The 6665-nt window shown below is 39.3% G+C and overlaps 1 protein-coding gene across 7 annotated transcripts in view; it reads left to right on the plus strand.

Annotated features, from left to right (window-relative positions):
- The window catches only part of cdk14 (cyclin dependent kinase 14), a 330986-nt gene that overhangs the window by 113794 nt on the left and 210527 nt on the right, over nt 1-6665 (plus strand). The window lies entirely within an intron of this gene.

Here is a 6665-nt window from a genome sequence, read left to right on the forward strand (position 1 = left end):
GGGAAAGAGAGCTCAGTGCTGATGTCTGTGGCTTTAGTTAGATTGATTTGAATTCAGTGTGTGTGTGCACTGAATGGTAAATGGTCTTATACTTGTATAGCACTTTTCTATGCATGCAGCTGTTATCATAAAGAGTTGTATTAGCATATTCACTGGCTTATGAATAACAAGAAATGAGGTGCAGAAATGACAAAGGTATGTTTGAGTTTTATATTAGAAACAGTAACTCTATTTGTCCACCAAAAATCAGCCCACATAAGACAGTTTCATTTCCAGGTTCCTGTAAAATTCACCCAGATTTTACTAAACTATGAAGCCAAGAGAGCTTTACATTTTTGTGTCATTGCTCTTTTTTTATTAACAAAAGGCATTTTAGAAAACATACTTGCATCTTATTTTTAGTACATGCTGACCGTTGCATTCACCACAAGCAACAGAGTATTACTGTATATCAGCTATAGTACAAATTAAAGTAAAAAATAACTTGCTGTCAAATAACATTTAATAAACATTTTAAATCTGCTTATTTTTCAGGTTGCAGCTACATGTGCAGGTTGTAAACTTTAAATAATTTTCTGTTTTCTGACATTTTAGGAGGCAAACTGTGATCTAAATGCAATAATAATTACCGACAAACGTTAAACTGTTATATTGATACAGCAAGTTACTCAAAATGATTTGGATTTGATAAGTAGACCTGATATTCAGTTCAGGCTAAAATGCTAACACATGCCCAGTCCTCATATGTAAAATATACTGTATCATTCTCTTATTAAAACTTCTAAACACCATCATCTGTTACAGAAATTCAGTACTGTAAACTCCATTGGAAACCACTCATTCACACACTACCTGCAGTGTTTGCTTAGTAAACTCAAAATCAGATACAATAGTCAAGGGACCACAGTGTACTGTAGCTAGTGTTAAAGATTTGAAGTCTTGGTCAAGTGATCTTTGTCACCCTTGGGATATTTGTAGTCCCCTGCAGAAACTCCAAAATGAAACTTTGGTTTATCTCCAAAGAAACATTTGGGTGACATTTCAGCATCCACAGCACTAGAAATAATCCACAGTTTTCTAGTAAGAGAAAAGTGGCACAAGTGCTGCTAAACTGCATATGAACTTCTGTATTTCCTCTTGAGAGGAAGAAGCTTTCCAAATCCTGTCAAAACAACATAAAGCCAGAAAAACAATATTGAATTACTGGCCAGTCCCAGATGGAGAAAAACTTAATCAGTGTATCTTTACCATTTAATTTTAGAAAATACTGCTCAGCTCATTTTCTACAAACTTTTCAAGTTTCTAGACAGAAATAATAGTGGATAACAGTGAAACTGTTCAAGGTTCCAAACATGCAAAATCTCTTTGTATTTCCTTGCATATGTGCCAACTGAAAACAACTTTCAGTGGCCACATTTCTATTCAGGTCAATCTCTAATCCTGAAATGCTGAGTGAGGCCAAATCTTTCAACCACAACCAGCTTACTCAGCTTTCCATCACTATTGCATTTAATGAGACAGTGTGATGCCCCCTGTTGGCAGATGTAGCATATGTCAAAGGTTCAGCTTTAACACTAGAACCACCAAGAGGTCATTTTGACCTCTCTTCACTATTAAAATGCATGTAACTTTGAGTAAAAACCCTACGTCTCCCAGTCAGTGACATTTCCTAAAAGTGTGTTACACAACATCTTATGCGTTTGGGGGATTCTGGAATAAAAGAGAGAGAAAAAAGAGTGGTTTTACCTAGAACCACCATGAGGTCATTTTGACCTCCATTACTCCTAATGCAAAAATGGTAACTAGACTGCACTTGTATAGCCATATAAATTATATATCCAGTCAGATACACAGCTCAAAACACTTTACAGTAATGCCTCACATTCCCCCATTCTTACACACACACACACACACTTTCCAAAATTAACAATAGGCATTGCTAGGCAACCAAGATACAAAATGAGTATAGTGTAGTGATGAACCTGATGTGGCCTTACCTAGGTAAGGGGAGAAACATCACTACAGACAACTTTTTTTTACATCGCTCCCCCTTGTTCATAAACACCTAGTAAGGAACATCAGCCTGGTAGGCACTGTGAACAAAAACAGGCATTCACCCCCATCTTCTGTGCATCAGAAAGCACTACTGCATGACATCAAAGTGATGAAGAGTGATAAGGCAATGTTCAAAAAATACCAGGGCAAGATGAACAAAAATGTGTGCATCCTCAGCACAATGCACCAGACGGTGGACGTGGAAAGTGACAGCCAGACACAGTGCACTATTATAACAAGACCAAGGTGGGAGTGCATGTCCTGGATAAAATGATCAGACAATACTCCACAAGAGCCACCACCCTCAGATGGCCAGTCATTGTCTTCTATAACATGTTGGACCTGGCTGGCATCAATAGATTGAAACTTTATTGCAGACTCAAGGTCCAGACTCCGAACAACAAAAACCAACAAACAATAAAAACAATAATAAAAAAAAAACACACTACAAAACAACAACCAGTCCACTACTATCCCTTTAAGAGGCAAGTATACCAGTGTCTCCAGAGTACTGATGTATATCATGTCACTATATGCAGCGTTAGTCAACAATAAAACAATGTGGTTTTCAGAGCTATTCAATCGACAGATAAATTTATACATCAGGTTTCTTAAAACAGCTGATAAAGTACTAACTCGAAATGACACAAACAATTCACTGGCACTCACCCATTTAGGCCTTTTCAGTAATAGTCTCAAGGCATCATTATAAGCCACAGTCAATTTCCGAAGACTGTCTTTTTATTATTAGACCATAGATGGGCAGTGTACAAAGAGGAACAATACACTCTAAATAGTCAATTTTACCCCATCTGAGCATGAACCAAATTTTCGTGCCAATACATTTGCTTGCACATACAACATACGGCACTGCCAATACTGTACATATCCCTATCATCGGTCAAACAATCATTTATAACATGACCCAGATACTTAACTTCATTGCATACAGTTAAAATATTACCAGATAGCTTAAAAAAAGGAAATACAAGGGACTTGTCCTCCTTTGAGCGGCATATCATAACATTTTTAACAGCATTATACTTAATATCATAAAGATCTCCAAATACAGAACACACATTCAAGAGCTGCTGAAGACCTGCTGAAGTAGGGCTAAATACCACAAGGTCATCTGCATACATTAAATGATTCACTACAACACCTCGAACTATGCAACCCGTTCTACACATACTTAACTTTTTTGAAAGATCATTCATATAAAAGTTAAATAAAATCGGGGACAGCAAACTACCTTGCCTGACCCCGTTACTGGTCTGAAAACGATCAGATATACAATTATCCCATTTCACAAGCATAGACTGGCAGGCATACCAATAAGACAAACATCTTGCTATATATTTAGGCACATGGGCATCACACAATTTTTGAAAAAATTTCTTATGATTCACCCGATCGAAGGCCTTAGAGGCATCTAAAAACACATAAATACAGTGGAATTCTTACATTTATATTTACTAACCAATTCCTTTAGTGCAAATACACACATATCAGTGCCATGATTGGATTTAAACCCAAATTGGTTCTCAGTGGAGCCAATAAGATTACAAAACCTACTCAAAAGAATTGCCTCAATAACTTTAGAAAGTGTATTAGCAAGTGCAATAGGTCTGTAATTATCAGCGCTGCCCACCTTTCCTGCTTTATCCTTCACCACAGGGACTAAAAGCACTGTCATCAAGGAGTCAGGCAAAAACCCATGTATAACACAAGTCATAAAACATATAGCTAAAAGAGGAGCCAACCTCAAACTAGCATACTTAAGGTGTTCTACAGAAATATGATGCAGCCCAGTAGACTTATTTACAGACAAATTATTTATTGCTTGAGAAACTTCACAGGTTTTAACAGTTTCAACAAAATCAACCCTGCTTACAGGGAAGACTTCACTGGGAACACAGTTAAATAAATTGCAATAATGGAACCGCCAAAGCTCAACTATCTTATCTGGGCTAGAAATTCTATCAATAGTATAGGGTAGAGAGACTCTACTATTATTAGTATGTTTAACATCTTTCCAAAACGACCTCGCATCATTGCGTAATAGTTTCTTCGCCATAGAATCAGACCTCAGTTTTTGTTCATTTTTTGTAATAAAACATATGGCATATTTGTATTTTGCACTTGTATGCTTTTTATGCTCAAATAGTGGCCCATATCTGGGTTTACCCGCAAGAGCCCAGACTGTCGTTGCATCACAGGCTCTAGCCTTAAATTCAGCCACATAAGTGTTCCAACCAGGTCTAATATTACGCTTCTCTCTACTTTTATAATAAGGCATACTAGCTTCAATCAGCACCCGGATAATATTAGAATACATGGAAGAGATACCTGCCTTGTGACTAGCATCAGTACAATTAAAATCTTTACACATGACTGCCTCTCTGGGTAGAGTAATATCACATAACAGCCTGTTAGTGTGAGAACAATAGCAGGCAAGGTTCTCAGAAGAGAGAGTAGACCAGTCCAGACAATCATGATTTTGGTAGGTCTGGACTAAAGTAGGTATAGAGTCAAATCTAATAGTGAGCTTTACAGGAATATGGTCAAAAATAGACATATTATATAAAATGTCTACATCAACCAAAGCAGCATGTGCATCAGCTGTAGAGATGCAGTGGTCCAGCCACGATGTAGAGTGCCAGGCTTCACTTATATATGTATAGCTCTGACTAGGCAAGAGCTCTCTACTAGACAAAGTCAGATTATTATCAACACAAAAATGCACCATATGCTTCGCAAAGACAGAATTTTTATCAGTGATATTTGCATTCATGTCACCCACAATATATACACTTGTAGACCCGTAACTCTGAATAAAGGAACCAATAAAACCCATCTTATTCAAATACTCCTCTTTGTTTTGGCTGCATTCATACGGGGCATACACATTTAAGATCACAAATTCTTTGCTGGCTAAAGTCAGGCGTAATGCAATACACCAATCCACATCTAGCCTGACTACACTAACCAATGAGTCCAACCTCTTAGCCCACAAGATGGCCACACCTCCAGGGATTCTTCCTCGCTTGATACCGAGCCCAAAGTCCGTAGTTGACTCACCAGCGCCAATGAATCTATCATCAATGGAGTTGAGATCATTTATGTCCTGTTTAGCAAGAAAAGTTTCTTGTAGACACAAAATGTCACATTGTTCCAGCCACTTGTCAACAACAGTGTGGCGAGCTTTATCCTCCACGCTCTGACTTAAGCGCAGGCCACGACAGTTGTAAGATATTACTTTAAGATCCATAATTAGTTATTGCCTTGTGCTTGCATCAACACCAGGAGAGAGCTTTGCTCGAGTAGAAAGAGCAGCGTGAGCACCACTAACAAGTCTACGCGGCTCATAACAGCGCCTTACAAGGGTACCCTCAGGCCATAACTCTGGGTTGTACATGTTATCTACTACATTACACTCAGCAGATACTTTGAATACCTGGTGTTACCTGTAGCAATTTTGTGACACACAACATCACGCCCAAGTTTATCTTTTAAATGGGCCTGTAAGACTTCAGCTTCCACATTAGGTGAAAATCTAGATGCAAAAACATTAACCAACTAGTTTTGATCATCTTAATATTTCCAGCTGCTCCTGTGCCCACGACAGATTTGCCAGGTTTCCTCTGGCCGGCGAAGGTTGAACCTACGCGAGAGGCAGGCTTACCAACAACCAGCTTCTTTAGCTGACGTTGACCCAGTTTCGCAACCAAACTCCACGTCTGTGATTCGGGTAGCGATGGTGTCTCTCCAGAGCCCTCCATTAAGGTAGCCCTGTCCACATTAGGAGGTGCCTGTCCCTCAGACCACATCCAACTGCTCGTCTGTCGAAGGATTAGCATTGTTAGCCTCCGCTGAGTCCAAACTCACGCCATCATAGTCTGCGCATGCTTCCAGCACACACACACGCCTGTTTATATCCACCGCAATGAACTGCAGCCCGTCGCTAGCTTCGGCTTGCAGGTGAGCAGCTTGCTTCATGGCGGTAACTTCAGCGAGAAGAAGCTCCATTTTGTGGCGCAGGAATAGCACTGTGTAAATACTTTTGTTTGGGAAACAGGTTTGGAAACTCAGATGTCCGAGTTTTCCACGGGTCCTTAAACGCACCGTGCATTCGTGGATCGTGGACTTTTGAGAGTGCGGAAAAACACTCACAAAAATCCGTGTGTGCGCGGAAGGTGATTCATGTGTGTTAGACAATCCATGCATGCGTAGGTAACAATGTGTAGTACTTTCTAAAGAACTGCACACAAAAAATTGATGTTAAGCATTTGTAAAATGTGTTTTATGTGCAGTTTGTACAGCATGCATTTGTGAACAGCATGACACACACACACAAATGGCTTTATACGTGCAGATTGCGCAGCACGCATTTGTGATCCTCATGACACACACACACAAATCGCTTGTTACAGACAAAACGTTAAACACGCATTTGTAACATTTTTGATAGTATTTTATCTCCATATAGAGCAGCCTCAGGAGAAGCAAAGGCAGTGACACAGTCAAAATAGAAAGTTACTTTTGGCTTTTCTCGTTTAGGGGTCGCCACAACGAATCGTCACACTGACGACTCACATGTTGACATTTGG

Source organism: Monopterus albus, unplaced genomic scaffold (assembly GCF_001952655.1).
Source record: "Monopterus albus unplaced genomic scaffold, M_albus_1.0 scaffold276.1, whole genome shotgun sequence".
In the NCBI taxonomy this organism is placed as follows: Eukaryota; Metazoa; Chordata; class Actinopteri; order Synbranchiformes; family Synbranchidae; genus Monopterus; species Monopterus albus.